This window comes from Silene latifolia, chromosome X (assembly GCF_048544455.1).
Source record: "Silene latifolia isolate original U9 population chromosome X, ASM4854445v1, whole genome shotgun sequence".
Classification (NCBI taxonomy): Eukaryota; Viridiplantae; Streptophyta; class Magnoliopsida; order Caryophyllales; family Caryophyllaceae; genus Silene; species Silene latifolia.
Window position 1 is genome coordinate 295168781 of NC_133537.1, and position 17563 is coordinate 295186343.

The 17563-nt window shown below is 37.5% G+C and overlaps 1 long non-coding RNA gene across 5 annotated transcripts; it reads left to right on the forward strand.

Annotated features, from left to right (window-relative positions):
• Positions 1 to 1580: 1580 nt before the first annotated feature.
• Positions 1581 to 15884, forward strand: LOC141617029 (uncharacterized). 5 transcript variants are annotated; one of them, XR_012531074.1, is made up of 3 exons: positions 1581 to 1958; positions 13209 to 14873; positions 15663 to 15884. It is a non-coding gene; the product is annotated as an uncharacterized LOC141617029 (long non-coding RNA). The 5 variants fall into 5 exon arrangements; XR_012531078.1 differs by having other exon boundaries at positions 1586 to 1958; positions 13209 to 13250; XR_012531076.1 differs by lacking the exon at positions 15663 to 15884 and having other exon boundaries at positions 1586 to 1958; positions 13209 to 13250; positions 14753 to 15654.
• Positions 15885 to 17563: the final 1679 nt, after the last annotated feature.

A 17563-nucleotide genomic window follows, 5' to 3' on the forward strand; every position in this document is an offset into this window, starting at 1 on the left:
AAAAATATTATATGTACATGATCAATATTAATGCAAATGATGCATGATCCTATTGTGTAGTAAGGCCTGTAGAAACCTATAATAGTTAACTGTTGATTCATTTTTTTTTTTTTTTGTGCAAATTATACTTACAATTATCAATGATATACATGCAAAGGTCGCCTAATTGTGATGTGGATGAATGTTGGACTATGCAATTATTAGAAGATGCATGTTATGATTGTACGTATATACAAAGAGTGACTCATAGGTGAGAAACTACATGCAAAAATTTGTGACTAACATAAACTGGATTTTAATTATTCATGTAAGGCTTATGCGTTATTGTTTGGGCCAAATTCTGTATATTGAGCCAGTAGGGGATTAGGCCTATTAGAACTTGTATGAAGAGTTGGGCCAAGAAAACTAATGGCCACGAGGAGCCCACGCGCTAAAGATAGTCAGGGAGATCTTAGGGAGATTTTAGGGAGATCAGGGAGAATAGAGTCCTTGACAGCAAATTATGGAAAGAAGCCTAGTAAGATCCGAATATAGGTTTTCTTGCCGTGCAAGGGAACTAGACTTTGTTAGGGTTTTTGCCCTATAAATAGTCAAGGAGAAGGAGGAGAAAGATCATTGAAGAATCGAGATACCAACATAACACATTGTGCTAGCTAGATTATCGTGCCATCTCCTTTGTACTTGTTCTCATATTAAAAGCTAGTGCAATCATTGGAAGGGTATTGTCCCTTCCCGCGGTCGTTTCCCACATTGGGTTTTCCGAGTCACCAAATCTCCTGTGTCAATCCTTATCTACGTCTTTATTTCCTATACTCGGCATTCACATTAACAAAATAATTCACACACAACGCATAAGACCACTTGGACCCAACTTAACCTAATTCGGTAGAAAAATACCAAAACAGTTTGGTGCCCACCGTGGGGCATTGTGGTCGTCATCGTTAGTTACTCAAATATAGAATGGACAAACAAACACCACCAGCCAGGTCAGGAAGTAGTCAGCCGCTGATACCATCGAATCCCATCCAGAATCCAGCATCAACGACTCAAACTTAGGCACCCGGACACACATCAAGACCACACCCGTTGCAAAAGTCACCCTACCTCCCAGAACTCATGTCGTAGCGACACATTCCAAATCAGATAAGGGACCTGGAAGCTTGAATCTCACCCCACTGCCAAGTCTAACACGGACCTTACTTAGTGGCATGGAAAATTTGCAGAAAGCAATGGAAAGCATGCGGGAAGATCAAAGGAAAGCGGAAACTCAAGCAAAAAGGAGGAACATGGAGCTCTGGGCACAGATAGACATCCTGAAGCAGCAATCAAGCACACCAGTAAGCACGGAGGGTGGGGACCAGACCCCAGTAGTGGACCTCATACAGGGGGCATCGGGCAGCAGGAATCAACCACGGCAGATTCCAGCCGAGTTAGTAACCAGATTAGATCTGACAGCAGTGTCGACAGGAGAGAGGATAGTTGTAATACCCCTAATATTTTAAACCTATTTTAATAATTTATTTAAAACTCAATAAAATAAAAATAAGTAAATAAATAAATAAAAATTGGGAAATTGGAAACTTAAAACACAGGCCATCCATTGAAGCGGTGCCTTTTGTTTTTTTCTTTACCCAGAAGTATTCCTTTTAAACTTTTCCCTAATTGTGGCCTTCAAGAACCCTTTAGTCTTCTCTTACTTATGGATGTCTTGATTCATCCTTTTATGGATCTTACACAATTTCATCTCTAGAAAAGTTAGTCTTGTCTATCATCACCATTATTTTATGAGAATAGAACTTTGATTGTCGTATTGCTCTCTTGGTTTTCCGCAAGTTGGTATGATGTTTTGTACTCATACGAATTATCAATTTTAACTATCCACCTCTTAATTTGTGAGTTGTGTGGGTCGATTTCAGAGCAACTTGCAAGTAGATATTGGATGGGGCTCGTGAATTAAGGTAACACAATTCTGTCAATCCTATTATTATATTGTTGTTCAGGATTGCTTGATTATATGTTATTTCTTTGTATTCATCGATTTTGATAATCAAGATGATTATTTGAAATAGCCGTAGCCGTGATTGTTGATTTTATTGGTAGCTATAATATTTTATTTTCTATACAAATAGTATTTTAACAGTGAGATTGCTAGTTATTAATTTTCATATTGTTAAGCTAAATGTTGGGAATATGGATTAATGATAAGCACATAATTAATGATGAGTGCATGAGAATTGGGTAGTTTGTATGAAGACGGCTCGAGAGTTGGCCGATTTGTTGTATGGTTCAAAGTGAAGTTGGTAGATTTTTGGTGTTAGTCATGGATTACGTCAAAGCTAACCAAATTTAATGTTTATAGCTTACTGCAATTCATCTAAGTTCTATAGGAGTATTGAATATGTGGAGCATAAAGCTTAGTATATATGTTGGGATCATGTTATGAAAGAACGGGCTCTGAGGTTGGTTGAGGGACATTAGCCAACAAGAATTTCACGAGGATAAATTGTACATGATATACTTAGTGATAGATTTAGAAGATGGTCCTGTTAGGTTACACGAGAATTGTTCTTTGGGTCTGAGGTTGAGAATGGATCATTTCGTATTGAATTTATTTTTACGTATTGTATTTAAATTGTTGCGTTCTTTGATAGCAATTCATGAGTGAGGTGAGTACCTGGGAGTTTATGTGGTGGAATTTGTTTTCCTATAAGATGATAATTATCGTTATTAGTATAATACCGGTAGTGATAATTATACTTTGTCATTTTTCCTGAGATGGGTTTAGTTTGTTTGCGGGTATGTGGAGATGAAATTAGAGTTCAGAGAGTGTTGGTTTTGTAAGGCAAAAAGAAAATTGTAGGCTTAAGGAGGTAGGCTTTTGAGGACTCATTGTACAATGAATCTTAAGGATGACTTATTAATGTCAATTATCTATGAGATTGAGATGGATCAGAATTAGTGCGTGCACAAGTGTAACCTTTTCTTGATATTTTGTCAAAGTGATAAGGCCATATTTCCAACGATTATTATCTTGACATTGTGTCTTATAACAAGTTCTCTTAATGTTCTCATATTATGTCATTATTGTCAACATTGACTCGTGGGTGAGGGGAGTTATTTAACCCGAAGTTTGAGTAGTTCTCAAAAAGGATATTTGACAATATGAATATTGATATTAAGATTGGTATTGAGATATGGGGCCTTTCTACCATTTTGTTTTGAGGTCCATGTGTGACCATGGTATTACTATGGAGACGAGTTTTATGATTAAGACCTATATTGAGATTTAAATATTGTTATGCGGCCTTAGAGTTAGTACACTTGAACGTCACTTGAACTCAGTCCTTGTCCTGGGCTTAGGGGCGATGATACGGTACTTGATTCTCTTATGTGTATTAGTTAAATTAGCAGTAGTCATTTTTGTTTTGGTTATATTGTGCTTGTCATAATGTGATGATGACTATTTAAAGTGTTGATTAAGGATTAATAAAAGGATAACCATAATACTATAGACGCGGAGTTTATAGAAGATAGAAGTCTGCTAACGGTCTAATTTTCACTGCGAAGGTAAGGGACTTCACCCTTTGGCTAATAGATATATTAAATTGTGAACCTCAATCCTATATTTATTCTACAATATCATCCAAAGTAAGCTAAGTAAGTTCTCGAGTTATAATATTTTGAAATAGTTATTCGTTTGATGTAATGTGGCAACTCAACTATGTTCCGTAATTTTACAACTTTATTTAGCGTATCCGCTAAATTCAAAGTCATAAGACTAATAGATTATAGATTGGCTCATAACCCGCAGTGGCGAGCCGGATATTTAATTGCCGATGATTATAGTTTCGCTCATAACCCGCAGCGGCGAACCGAGCATTTAAAATGCCGAGGATTATAGTTGGCTCATGTTTTGTCCATATTTTGCGCAAGCCTGTAAATATGACCAAGGTAGAATAGTATGGGAGTTAACTAGTATTATCCTATTTCGATATTATCGTGATCATGCCTAGGCAGGATTGATTATAATATAAGTGGAAACGAGTGTAAATGTAATAAACGATATAAGAAAACATGACACAATGATTTATACGTGGAAAACCCTTGAATGGGAAAAAAACCATGGGCACCAAGCCAGGAGAAGATTTCACTATGTAATTGGGAGAATATAAGAGTGATAATGATAATGCTTGTAATGTAATCTCTAAGTATTGTTTAGCTCGTAGTATGATTCTTGTGTAGGATGTGTTGTGTATGTTAGAATATGCCTTGTTTTGCCAAATGATCTTCAAATGCTCCTTATATAGGCAGGCTGAATGGCTGCCAAATCTTTGTACTTAATGCTGAATATTCCTCCTTAATTGTTGTCTTTATTGCGCATTAATGTCTATTAATGTTCCCTCTTTATGACAGAATCTTCACCATTAATATGCTCTTAATTACCATATTAATGTGGTAATAATCTTATATATAATTATCCGACTTGGTCAAATGTTGACCTTACACTTGACCGTTGTCCTCTCCGGCCTGGTGCCTGTCTCCTTACACCCTGATAGCCTGACGTCCTGATACCCTGATGGCTTGACGTCCTGACACCCTGATTGTCAGGCCAGGGTTGAACTTGATCCTGAAGATGACGTGGGATTCTAGGCTCATCAGCTGGTGCCAAACTTGGACTACCCTGACGGACCTGCCCTGATCGTCAGGCCAGGGTAGAATTCTATCCTGTCAGTAGTGCGAAATTCCAGGCCCAACAATTGCCCCTTATCTCCTTATTATCGTTGGGTCAGGACAGAAATAAGGAGATAACCTTCTCTTGCACAGTTCATCATTAAGAAAACGTCTAGTTGCAGTAAATCTCAATCTTTACCGTCTATAAATAATTTCTTCACTTCATGCTTTACTATCCATCAAAACTTGATCAATTCCTCTAAATTTCTCTCAATCTTTCTTCCATCTTTATCTTCAACCTTCGTCTATTTTCCTTGTAATTACCAGAAAATCTAACCATGGTTGTAAAAAGATAATCAACCAGTGTTGCTGTTGCTCTTGGCACACCTTTCGTCCCAAACTCTGAAAATATGCCTGAATTTTCTGGAAATCAACCCATCGCATTTAGAGATGTATCCGTTGCTCTAGCTGTTTGATAAGGTCACTATCTTCGCTGATCCTGATGTATGGATTCCTGAAAATTCTCCCATCCTTCTTTGTAGTTGACGATTAGCCGTCTAATAGTTATTATCCCTCTAAAAGGGTAACTTCTTTCTTGGCAATTCCTCTTATTGAGAGGTCCTAGCTATTCTGCTGCGGGGTGGAATGCTTTCTTCGTTGTTCGAAGGTTGGAGGCCTCTCAAGGTTCCTAAGCATGTTAAGGCTTCTGGTAGTAGGGCAGGGTAGAAGTGGTCTTGGGACTGAGGCTGATAAGCTGATTTATGTAATTGATGCCCCTGTCATTACTGCTCGCTATATTAAACATGTTACCCTGTACGTATGATTCAATCATGTAGCCTGCGTATAATTGGCTTGGCTTGTTTTTGCCCCATCATATGAATCGGTAAAGTTTGCTTTTTTATCAAGTGTATTCGCGGAGTGTGTGAGTCAATGTTCATTGCTGCGACAATGCAGGGTAAGACAAGGATTATATTGGAAAAGTATCCTGAGCTGATGAAGGCTAGTATGTTTCTTGAGAAAGAGGAATTATGCTGCTCGGTCAGGCGAGGAATAATTTCTGATCGGTGTTAGTATCTAGCCCTGACAAGAGGAATGTCATTCCCAGCAATAATGTCAAATAATGGTATTTTATCCAACCAAGGAGAATGTCCTTGGTGGAATCATTAATCATATTGTACATTGGCCCGGAGGAATGTCCTTGTAAAGACAATTTTATATTTTATTGGTCCTAGTCAGGGAGATTATCCCTGATAGGATAGATATACATTTTGCTACCTTTGCTCCAGAGGGTAAGGGTTTTGTTAATGATATAAAGATCGTCTTTCAGGCTTGCTTTGTTTAATCCCGTCATTCTTTTCAAACCTGTTAACCTGTTTTCTTTAAACCTGTTAACTTGTCTTCTTTAGACCTGTGAACTTTGTTTTTCTAATTCCGAGGACCTGTCAAAATCTTTACTTTGTTAACCTGTAAGACATTTTTGAACTTGTCCTGTCATTTGAGCTATCGTGAGTAATTCAACCATGTATGGTTTTTGCCATAGTGGTTGAAGGGGTGGGAAAACCGGCCTATCAGGAGGGCTTATGTCCCCTGCCTAGCTGGAGGGCTTGGTATTCGGCCTCTCAGGAGGGCATTTAGACTAAGTGGTTGGGAGAGAACACCATTGCACGTGTCTTGCTGCGTCCAGCCGGTTGTAATCCGTGGCAGTAAACCTAGTCAGGTCAGGCAATTATTTCATGCCTGATTGGTCCTGACATTTACTGTATCTGGTAGTGGTTACGAACTCGTCAGGCACAGTCAAGTGCAAAGTTTTGTTTCAAAAATATATAGTAGGGTAGCCCTCAATCCTGAATATTTATGCATATAGACATTTATCATGTATAATTGTTCAGGATTCAAGTAAAACAAATTTGGTTAGAACATCCAGCATGTAAAACGCAAACAAGTAGGCAAGAAAAGAATGCACATTGTCACGTAACATGTTCAATAAAGGCACGACATAGCACACATTCAGATAAATAAGTTTGGAATTTTTACCTAGAACATGCGGGGCAGATATTGCCACAAGTATGATTGTGCTTTTAGGTGGATGACATTCCAAGATATTGGAATCATGTCTCCTTGTAGTGTTTGTGGCATGTAAGGTTCTTCAATCTGCTGGGTTTAGGCTGATATTTGTTTCAAAGATATTCAAACCATATCTACATGGATTTTAAGCAGGGATGGCTTCTTCATAACCATAAACCAATGAATAACGAGTTTGGCCAGGTTGGCAATTTTTTTTTTTTTTTTTTTTTTACGACCACCTTTTCGTTTAATTCAGCTTGACCATTTGCTTTAGGGTAGCCATGCCCCGGTCCACAAATGGCTAGGGTGTAAAGATTGGATGCAATAACTTAGACGGTTGATGAATAGTCGGAGCATGTTTATGGCAGGCTTCACATTTCATGTTGTAGTCCGGGCTGTCAGCCCTCAGGGTTGGCCAATAATAACCAGTCTTGAAAACTTTGCTTTGCTTCATGTGGTATGAGAAATCTCAAGTATGGTCCGACCTGAAATCTTTTAAACAAATTATCATTGATGATAAAATAGGTAGAAGCTCTAATTCTAAATGATCTAGCGGATGCCCGGCACGAGGTAGTATATCTCGCAGAACCAATCATGATAAGGCTTAATCTATGAATCATTGTCGTATTGACATGTGGTTCACCTATTTAGGCTTGCGATGGCAGGTTCAAATAAATGCAGAATAGGTACCTTGTTTAAAAATTGCAGGGGTGAAGTTTGAATCAAGGCTGGCCAAAGCATCAGCCTAGATATTCAGGTCTCTAGGTATTTGTTCAATATCAAATGAATGAAACTTAGCCCAAAGTTTTTAACGTATTCTAAACATAAAATTTATTTTGAATCCTTTGCTGCATAAATTTCTTTTATTTGATTTGCAATTAAAAGTGGATCAGTTTTTACCTTTAGGTTTCGAACACCGAGGTCTAGACATACCTTTAATCCTACTATTAGAGCTTCATATTCTGCTTCATTGTTCGTAGCTTTGAACTCACAGCTTATAGCCTGAGCTATCACGTCTCCCTGTGGTGATTTAAGTACTAACCCTAACCTTGTTCCCCTGGCATTGGATGCCCCATCTATGAACAAGGTCCATTCTTGGTCTGGGGTTTTATTTTCTAATTGGTTGACCTCTTTTTTTAGGTCAGGTTCCAGGTTAGGGCTGAAATCAGTCACAGAGTCTGCTAAGGCTTGTGATTTGATCCTTGTTCTGGGTTCAAAGGTAATATCATAGGTACTAAGCTGGGCTGACCATTTGGCCACCCTGCCTGTCGGTTTAGACTTATGCAGGATAGATTTTATGGGTAGGTTAGTCTTAACTAATATAGGGTGACACTCAAAATAAGGATGCAGCTTAGTACAGGACATAATTAAAGCTAAAACATATCTTTCAAGTAATACATACCTCATTTCAGCATCTAGTGGACTTTTACTTACATTGTAGACAAGATGTTGCTGACCTTCCTGTACTCTAACTAGGCACTGACAGTAGTGTCAACGAGAAAGAGATAAATCGGCAGGGGTTTTCCTTTGCCTGGCTTGGCCAGTAAAAATGGAGACGATGATAAATATAGCTTCTAATCCTTGAATAATGTTGCCTCGTATTCAGGAGTTTTTTTACTTCCTCGTAGATGTTTATATTTCTTTCAGGGGTAGATTTGTGTTGTTTCTGCCGCACAGACTTCAAAGATGTATCAATATTGAGCCTATAGGTGATAACATCAGCATATACTCCAATTTTATCAAAATGAGATCAAGCAAAGCCATATATATATGTATATATTTATCTCTTTTTTTTTAGAAACTTACTAATTCAGGCCTGACAGAATTAGGGGAGTGAGATCTTATTAGGACATGCATGTCAGGGTACTCATACCTGATCTATTTCCATGCAGGATGATGCTACACAAGTGCCCCTAACTGGGTGCTGTAATTTCTAGGTGAGAAACTTACCCGACTCGGAAGGCTTTAAGGTTTCAAAATAACGATCCGGGGGCTAATTTTTGTTGTGTCGAGAATCCGGCTGTCGATTTGGATATCCTTGACTGGTTTTGGTAATTGGAACTCCAGTATTGCTTTAATCTGTTCTTGACTGACTGTTATGTCTCCTTTGGTCATCATGTAACTCATAAACTTACCACATATCACATAAAGTTGCATTTTGCAGGACCGAAATATCTTACAAGGATATCACAAGTAGCTTATAAATGATACACATGAATTATAAAGCATAACCATGTTAACTAGCAGGCTAGGATAGATTATGTGTCCAAAGGTTCATGTTGTATAATGTGTGTAACATGTTAATATTAAAAATTCTATTGATCATAGGTTCTAACATCGTGCTAGACATGCTTGATATATAATAAGGAAAAGTTAATGAGTAATCATGTAAGGATTCATAACAATAATATGATAATAGATCTAAGCATATCAGGATCGATGAGTCAGGTTAGGTTGATTCATTTTTCAAGAAGTCAATCAGGTCAGGGTTGGTCAATTTATTTTTCCATGATCAGTCAGGTTAGGTTAGGCTTGACTAACCCTGGCATATCTGGACAGCCCAAAAACTATCAATGTAACATGATCACTTAAAAAGTATTTGATTCGTATCTACCTTGCAATATGTGGTATGATGACATATTTATTTAAACGTTATGCAAAGAATAACAACTTACCATTGCATGAGTACTTGAATACCTTTATGATTTTTGCGCTATGGCGGTAGAAGGACTGGCCTGACCTGACCAAATCTTACAAATAATCAGGCTAGCATTCCCTTCTGTGAAAGGACTGACCTGTCCTGACCAGATCTTAAGAATAATCAGGTTTTGGCATAACTGTTCAGGGTTGAACTGAATGTTCAGGCTTGAAATGATGATCAGGCCTGCACTGATAGTATTCATAACTGACTTGGAAGCCTGTTTCGGTCGGGACTAAGTTTTCCAGCCAGGCTCGAATTCTTTGAAGTTTAAGGTTACATTTCCTAAAAACATCAAATTATTATAATTAGGAAAATTCACCGTAGAATAAAAGGAAGTACCAAAATTTTAAGATATATTTCTTATACTTTGCAAAACATGTATTAGGTATAGGAAAAACTTATCTTTGAATTTCTTTGGTGACAAATATGCCCTAGAATTCTCCTTAGGCAACACCGGAGGTTGTAACACTTATGATCGTTGGAAGGACTTTTGACTGGTTTTAGTAATTTTTCCCTCGGGTCTAGCATTTCTTCGTTCCAAACGAGGGTTATAAAAAACCATTTTACCAATTTTTCTCAAGGCTCTCAAACTTGTGACAAGGAAAAAACTTGTGAACATTTTTGTAGGATTAATAAACTAGTTGCCCCACGGTGGGCGCCAATTGTTTTGTCCATATTTTGCGCAAGGCTGTAAATATGACCAAGGTAGAATAGTATGGGGGTTAACTAGTATTATCCTGTTTCGATATTATCGTGATCATGCCTAGGCAGGATTGATTATAATATAAGTGGAAACGAATGAAATGTAATAAACGATATAAGAAAACATGACACAATGATTTATACGTGGAAAACCCTTGAATAGGAAAAAACCACGGGCACCAAGCCAAGAGAGGATTTCACTATGTAATTGGGAGAATATAAGAGTGATAATGATGATGCTTGTAATGTAATCTCTAAGTATTGTTTAGCTCGTAGTATGATTCTTGTGTAGGATGTGTTGTGTATGTTAGAATATGCCTTGTCTTGCCAAATGATCTTCAAATGCTCCTTATATAGGCAGGCTGAATGGCTGCCAAAGTACTTAATGCTGAATATTCTTCCTTAATTATTGTCTTTATTGCGCATTAATGCCTACTAATGCTCCCTCTTTATGACAGACTCTTCACCATTAATATGCTCTTAATTACCATATTAATGTGGTAATAATCTTATATATAATTATCTGACTTGGTTAAATGTTAACCTTACACTTGACCGTTGTCCTCTCCGGCTTGGTGCCTGTCTCCTGACACCCTGATAGCCTGACGTCCTGATACCCTGATGGCTTGACGTCCTGACACCCTGATTGTCAGGCCAGGGTTGAACTTGATCCTGAAGATGACGTGGGAGTCTAGGCTCATCAGCTGGTGCCAAACTTGGACTACCCTGACGGACCTGCCCTGATCGTCAGGCCAGGGTAGAATTCTATCCTGTCAGTAGTGCGAAATTCCAGGCCCAACAGCTCATAACCCGCAGTGCCGAGCCGGGAAATACAAAAATGCCTTTAGAGGATTATAGTTTTGCTCATAACCCGCAGTGGTGAGCCGGGCATACAAAAATGCCTATGGTAATCGTATGAGGTAGAGTGAATCCTACCTCAGCCATAGATACTCTTGTTAGGCGCTGACATGACATAGAGGTGTGCACATAAACTTTATAGCCAATTGTTTCTTGTTATCCTCTTAGTCTCAAGAAAGGAGGTAAAGTTTCTTGTAGTGTTTCGGCATTGATTCAAAGTATTAGTTTGTCAGTTTATCGTATGAATTATAAAGTGTAAACCTTTGTTAGTGATCCTCTCTTGGAATTTAGATCATAGGTAATTCGTATATGTTCAGCAAGGTTTTGACCTTGGAATTAGTAACTGAGATTAGTTGCCTAAGTTAGGACGAGTTTTGGTTAAATTGTGGAGCTATAAGTATAATGTCGCTTTTGATAATTATGTAAATGGTAATAGATACTTAGAAGCACTTGCGTGTTTGTACAATATGGAGTATGTGTTAAAACAAGGGAAAAAATGTTTTATTAAGGTGGTTGTTGTAGCACTTGAATTGTCTTATATAGACAAATTTAGTTCCTTTGCTTTATCATTGGAAATACTAAATAAAAGAATTCTAGTTTTCCTTTCCTTTTTTTTGTTCTAATACTTAAATTGCTAGAGGCTCCTTATATTGAGGTAGTGTCTATTACTCATCTACTTAGCTCCAAGCTGACGTTTTTTCTCCCTTCTGGGCTACTCATCATGGGGGTAGTTTCTTTTTGTCTTCTTATTTTATTTTCAGGTGACTTCTGCTGTAGTTCAAAAAGATTTGATTTCGAGTCAAGATTTTATTTAAAGTTTAGTAAAAGTTTTATTTCATTTTCTACCTTGTATATTTTATTTTAAACATTTGTAAGAAGAAACTTTGTATATTAATTATAATATCTCTGTATTTCGGTACGTATTTTTTTATGTGAAAGTTAGTTTTAATTTAGCCGAAAATCAGGGGTGTTAAGATTGGTATCAGAGCGGGTTTCTTTCTTTTTTTTTTTGAAAAAAGAACAGTTCATTAATAGAACGCCATACGACACTTACAAAGAATAAGTATAATCGAAAACAAATCTAATGGAAACCAAAGAAAAATAATTTTCTTATAAACTAGGGATCTCGAAACAGCATTTGACAATTCGGCTCGTCCTATTATCGCTATCTTCATGTAGCTTTTGAGGGGATCCTTCGTTTGATTTATGAGATACAATTTACCTCTAACTGGTTCCAAAGATCGTTGACAAATCACTTTTACCCTTTGAAAGAACACGCTGCCAACCATCAACGAACTACTCTTGACTATATTACTGATAAAACTAAAACCACGAATAATTGGAAAACCTCCAAAATAAGGGACGAAAAAACGATTCTCACCAAAAGGGAGACTTTTATTGAATAGAAGATAGGTATGCATGCTATTGATTAAAATTTGAAATAGTTTTGGGGCTTACCATCGATCGATTGATAATTGATGGGAGCCCATGTATAATTTGATGGAGGCTAGGGTTTTTTAGAGAGAGTTTTTTAGGAGGTTAAAACTTGATATGAGCGGGTTTCTTTCTTGATTAAGTGTTAAGATCATCATATCTTGGCATCACCAGTTTTATTTAGAAACGTTTCTTAAATTTTTGAGGAGTTATTTGTTTTGACCTGAGAACAATCGATTGTAATACCATTCAATTTCACAAAGTAAGTAATTAATGTTTTCTAAATTCGAACTTCGGGGACGAAGTTCCTTTTAAGGGGGGGGGGGGGGGCGGGGGGCGGATTGTAATACCCCTAGTATTTTAAACTTATTTTAATAATTTATTTAAATCTCAATAAAATAAAAATAAATAAATAAAAAAGTAAAAATTGGGAAATTGGAAACTTAAAACACTGGTCATCCATTGAAGCGGTGCCTTTTGTTTTTTACTTTACCCAGAAGTATTCCTTTTAAACTTTTCCCTAATTGTGGCCTTTAAGAACCCTTTAGTCGTCTCTTACTTATGGATGCCATGATTCATCCTTTTATGGATCTTGCACAATTTCATCTCTAAAAATGTTAGTCTTGTCTATCATCACCATTATTATATGAGAATAGAACTTTGATTGTCGTATTGCTCTCTTGGTTTTCCGCAAGTTGGTACAGTGTTTTGTACTCATACGAATCATCAATTTTAACTATCCACCTCTTAATTTGTGAGTTATGTGGGTCGATTTCAGAGCAACTTGCAAGTAGTTATTGGATGGGGCTCGCGAATTAAGGTAACACGATTCTGTCAATCCTATTATTATATTGTTGTTCAGGATTGCTTGATTATGTGTTATTTCTTTGTATTCATCGATTTTGATGATCAAGATGATTATTTAAAAAAGCCATAGCCGTGATTGTTGGTTTTATTGGTAGCTATAATATTTTGTTTTCTATACAAATAGTATTTTACAGTGAGTTGGCTAGTTATTGATTTTCGTATTGTTAAGCTAAATGTTGGGAATATGGATTAATGATGAGCGCATAATTAATGATGAGTGCATGAGAATTGGGTAGTTTGTATGAAGACGGCTCGAGAGTTGGCCGATTTGTTGTATGGTTCAAAGTGAAGTTGGTAGATTGTTGGTGTTAGCCATGGATTACGTCAAAGCTAACCAAATTTAGTGTTTATAGCTTACTGCCATTCATCTAAGTTCTATAGGATTATTGAATATGTGGAGTATAAAGCTTAGTATATATGTTGGGATCATGTTATGAAAGAACGGGCTCTGAGGTAGTATAATTATAGTTGGTTAAGGGACATTAGCCAACAAGAATTTCGTGAGGATAAATTGTACATTATATACTTAGTGACATATTTATAAGATGGTCCTGTTAGGTTACACGAGAATTGTTCTTTGGGTCTGAAGTTGAGAATGGATCATTTCGTATTGAATTTATTTTTACGTATTGTATTTAAATTGTTGTTTTCTTTGACCGCAATTCATGAGTGAGGTGAGTACCTGGGAGTTTATGTGGTGGAATTTGTTTTCCTATAAAATGAAAATTGTCGTTATTAGTATAATACCGGTAGTGATAATTATACTTTGTCATTTTTCCTGAGATGGGTTTAGTTTGTTTGCGGGTATGTGGAGATGAAATTAGAGTTCAGGGAGTGTTGGTTTTGCAAGGCAAAAAGAAAATTGTAGGCTTAAGGAGGTAGGCTTTTGAGGTGTCATTGTACAATGAATCTTAAGGATGACTTATTAATGTCAATTATCTATGAGATTGAGATGGATCGGAATTAGTGCGTGCACAAGTGTACCTATTTCTTGATATTTTGTCAAAGTGATAAGGCCATATTTCCAACGATTATTATCTTGACATTGTGTATTATAACAAGTTCTCGTAATGTTCTCATATTGTGTCATTATTGTCAACCTTGACTCGTGGGTGAGGGGAGTTATTTAACCCGAAGTTTGAGTAGTTCTCAAAAAGGATATTTGACAATATGAATATTAATATTAAGATTGGTATTGAGATATGGGACCTTTATACCATTTTGTTTTGAGGTCCATGTGTGACCATGGTATTACTATTGAGACCAGTTTTATGATTAAGACCTATATTGAGATTTAAATATTGTTTTGCGGCTTTAGCGTCATTACACTTGAACGTCACTTGAACTCAGTCCTTGTCCTAGGCTTAGGGGCGACGATAAGGTACTTGGTTCTCTTATGTGTATTAGTTAAATTAGCAGTAGTCATTTTTCTTTTGGTTATATTGTGCTTGTCAGAAAGTGATGATGACTATTTGAAGTGTTGATTAAGGATTAATAAAAGGATAACCATAATACTATAGACGCGGAGTTTATAGAAGATAGAAGCTCTGTTAACGGTCTTATTTTCACTGCGAAGGTAAGCGACTTCACCCTTTTGCTAATAGATATATTAAATTGTGAATCTCAATCCTATATTTATTCTACAATATCATCCAAAGTAAGCTAAGTAAGTTCTCGAGTTATAATATTTTGAAATAGTTATTCATTTGATGTAATATGGCAACTCAACTATGTTCCGTAATTTTACAACTGTATTTAGCGTATCCGCTAAATTCAAAGTCATAAGACTAAAAGATTATAGATTGGCTCATGACCCGCAGTGGCGAGCCGGATATTTAATTTCCGATTATTATAGTTCCGCTCATAACCCGCAGCGGCGAGCCGAGCATTTAAAATGCCGAGGATTATAAGGCTCATAACCCGCAGTGGCGACCCGGGAAATACAAAAATGCCTTTAGAGGATTATAGTTTTGCTCATAACCCGCAGTGGCGAGCCGTGCAGAGTGGAGTCACTTGCGGGAGTGGCTTCACGCCCTTGATTCGCCTTATGTGGAACCCGCCACAGAAGGGATGTGCACATTAATGAACATGGGTTTATCGCTCGATGGAGATGAGCGGGGCTTAGGTGGGAACGGCTGCGGTCCCCCACTGGCGGTGTGGAGTATCTGTTGCGATGGGTACTCTAGCAGGACTACACACTTTAGTGTGTGGTCAGTTGTGTGGAGATTGATTATGGAGACTGGGGTTTGATGTGACGATCGAGTTGTTTAGCATTTGTTTTATTGTGATTTGTGTTGTGTAATTAGTACTGACCCCGTTTAATTGTTTTAAAAAATGTGGTGATCCATTCGGGCATGGTGAGAAGTTATTGAGAAGGTTTGATATGATGCATATGGGCTAGCTGGGATGAGTCATCACTTACAGTTAGAAGAGTCTTCCGCTGTGTCAGACGATGTCCTTTAGTTATTCAGTTTTGTTAGCAGACAGTTTTGGTTTGGTTGTATTTCATTTAACAATTTTGGTTTGAGACATGTAATCACTTAACTATATTTAGTTTTAAAGTACGTTTCTTATTGTCTTATGATTATCATTGCCTCGGGTAACCGAGATGGTGACGTTCCTATACCTGAGTGGTCCTGGTAAGGCACTTGGAGTATGGGGGTGTCACATATCCACCCCATAGTGTACCGGTTAAGACAATAGGATCTCAATTTTAAATGAGGGCGCGTACTCATCCAAAGCCGACCTCCTATTGTATTTATGTCAGTTTCATTTTATTAGACACTGCTAGGTTCATTTTGGTTCATTGGTTCAGGTTCTAAAACTGTCGCTCTAATCCAACTTTGTAACACCCACTCTTACCCGGCTAAGGTAATCGGGTATGTCACCATCTCGGTTTCCCGAGGCAGTGAATCGGAACTCCAATAAAGCAACATTGTATATAATTAACATATTAAATGAACTACAGAAATGAATAAATGAATAATATAAAGTGATTTCTATATGATACAACTTACTAAGGTCTATATCGTCTATTATGTGACTATGCATCTCGACTCCAAATATCCATTGCGCGACCCATATCCCGATCATAGTCATATCTAAACCTGTACTTCAAACTACTCCCCATATGATCGAAAATATCATATAGATCATCACAGGCCACCCTAATTAAAGAAGGTGGCAATTTACACATAGCCACACATGTCAATTTCAATAATACAAACACTCACGGAAAGACATGTGAATATGAACATGCAAAGCAATAAGGAAACACACGAGTCACAATTCTCCATCCACCACAACTCCAGATCCATATAACACGGTGAGGGCATTGCAACACCGCCACCAAACAGCCGGACCGCAGCACGTAAAACAGGTACGCGGGACGCACCAGTGGTACCGAGCCCAGGCGTTAACCGGACCTTGCCAGACGTTGTGACACTACACGACTACACAAGTACCTCACCGTGATATATGGATCTAGAGTTGTGGTGGATGGAGACTTGTGACTCGTAATCGGACCCCTGGCAGACGTTGTGACACCACATGACTACACAAGTTCCTCCGTACTCAAGCCATAAACGTGCACGTCCTCCTTGGAGTAGGAAACTCTAAGGAGCGACCCAAGCGTAAGACAGTCTCCCGAACCACCTTACATCTCCTCAACAACCGCACAACATAACCACAACTCCACCAACAACCTCCAACATCCACCAACAATCACATGTACACAATATGTCAAGTGTAATGCTTTCATATGCATAACGATTACCAAATATGCCTTTTTCTCATGTATGATTAATGTCAAGTATGCCATGTATAAATATGCACCAACTACCATAATAATACCTCAAGATTCAATCCCCTATTAACATGTTATAATGCAGTTTCAACAATTACAACAATACTCTAAGACACAATTACCCAACCATATGTTATAATGCAAATCTAATTATCACTTAAGACTAACAAAAACAAGAATATCATATGTAAACATATAAGTAAGCATCCATATTACAAAAACCCAGTTGAGAAACCTTATGTTTTAGCAATATCCGTAAGCAACTCTAGACAACCAAGAATCCGTCGTCTCACAAAACCGTCTCATCCTACATAAATCATATAATTACCATCACAACATATCTTATACTCGTATATTATATAAAACCCCTTACTATTACCACTTTATTACACATAATATTAATTAAAAGCACTAATTAACATTACCCATGAAAACCCCCAAACGTTAGGGTTTGGTGAAAG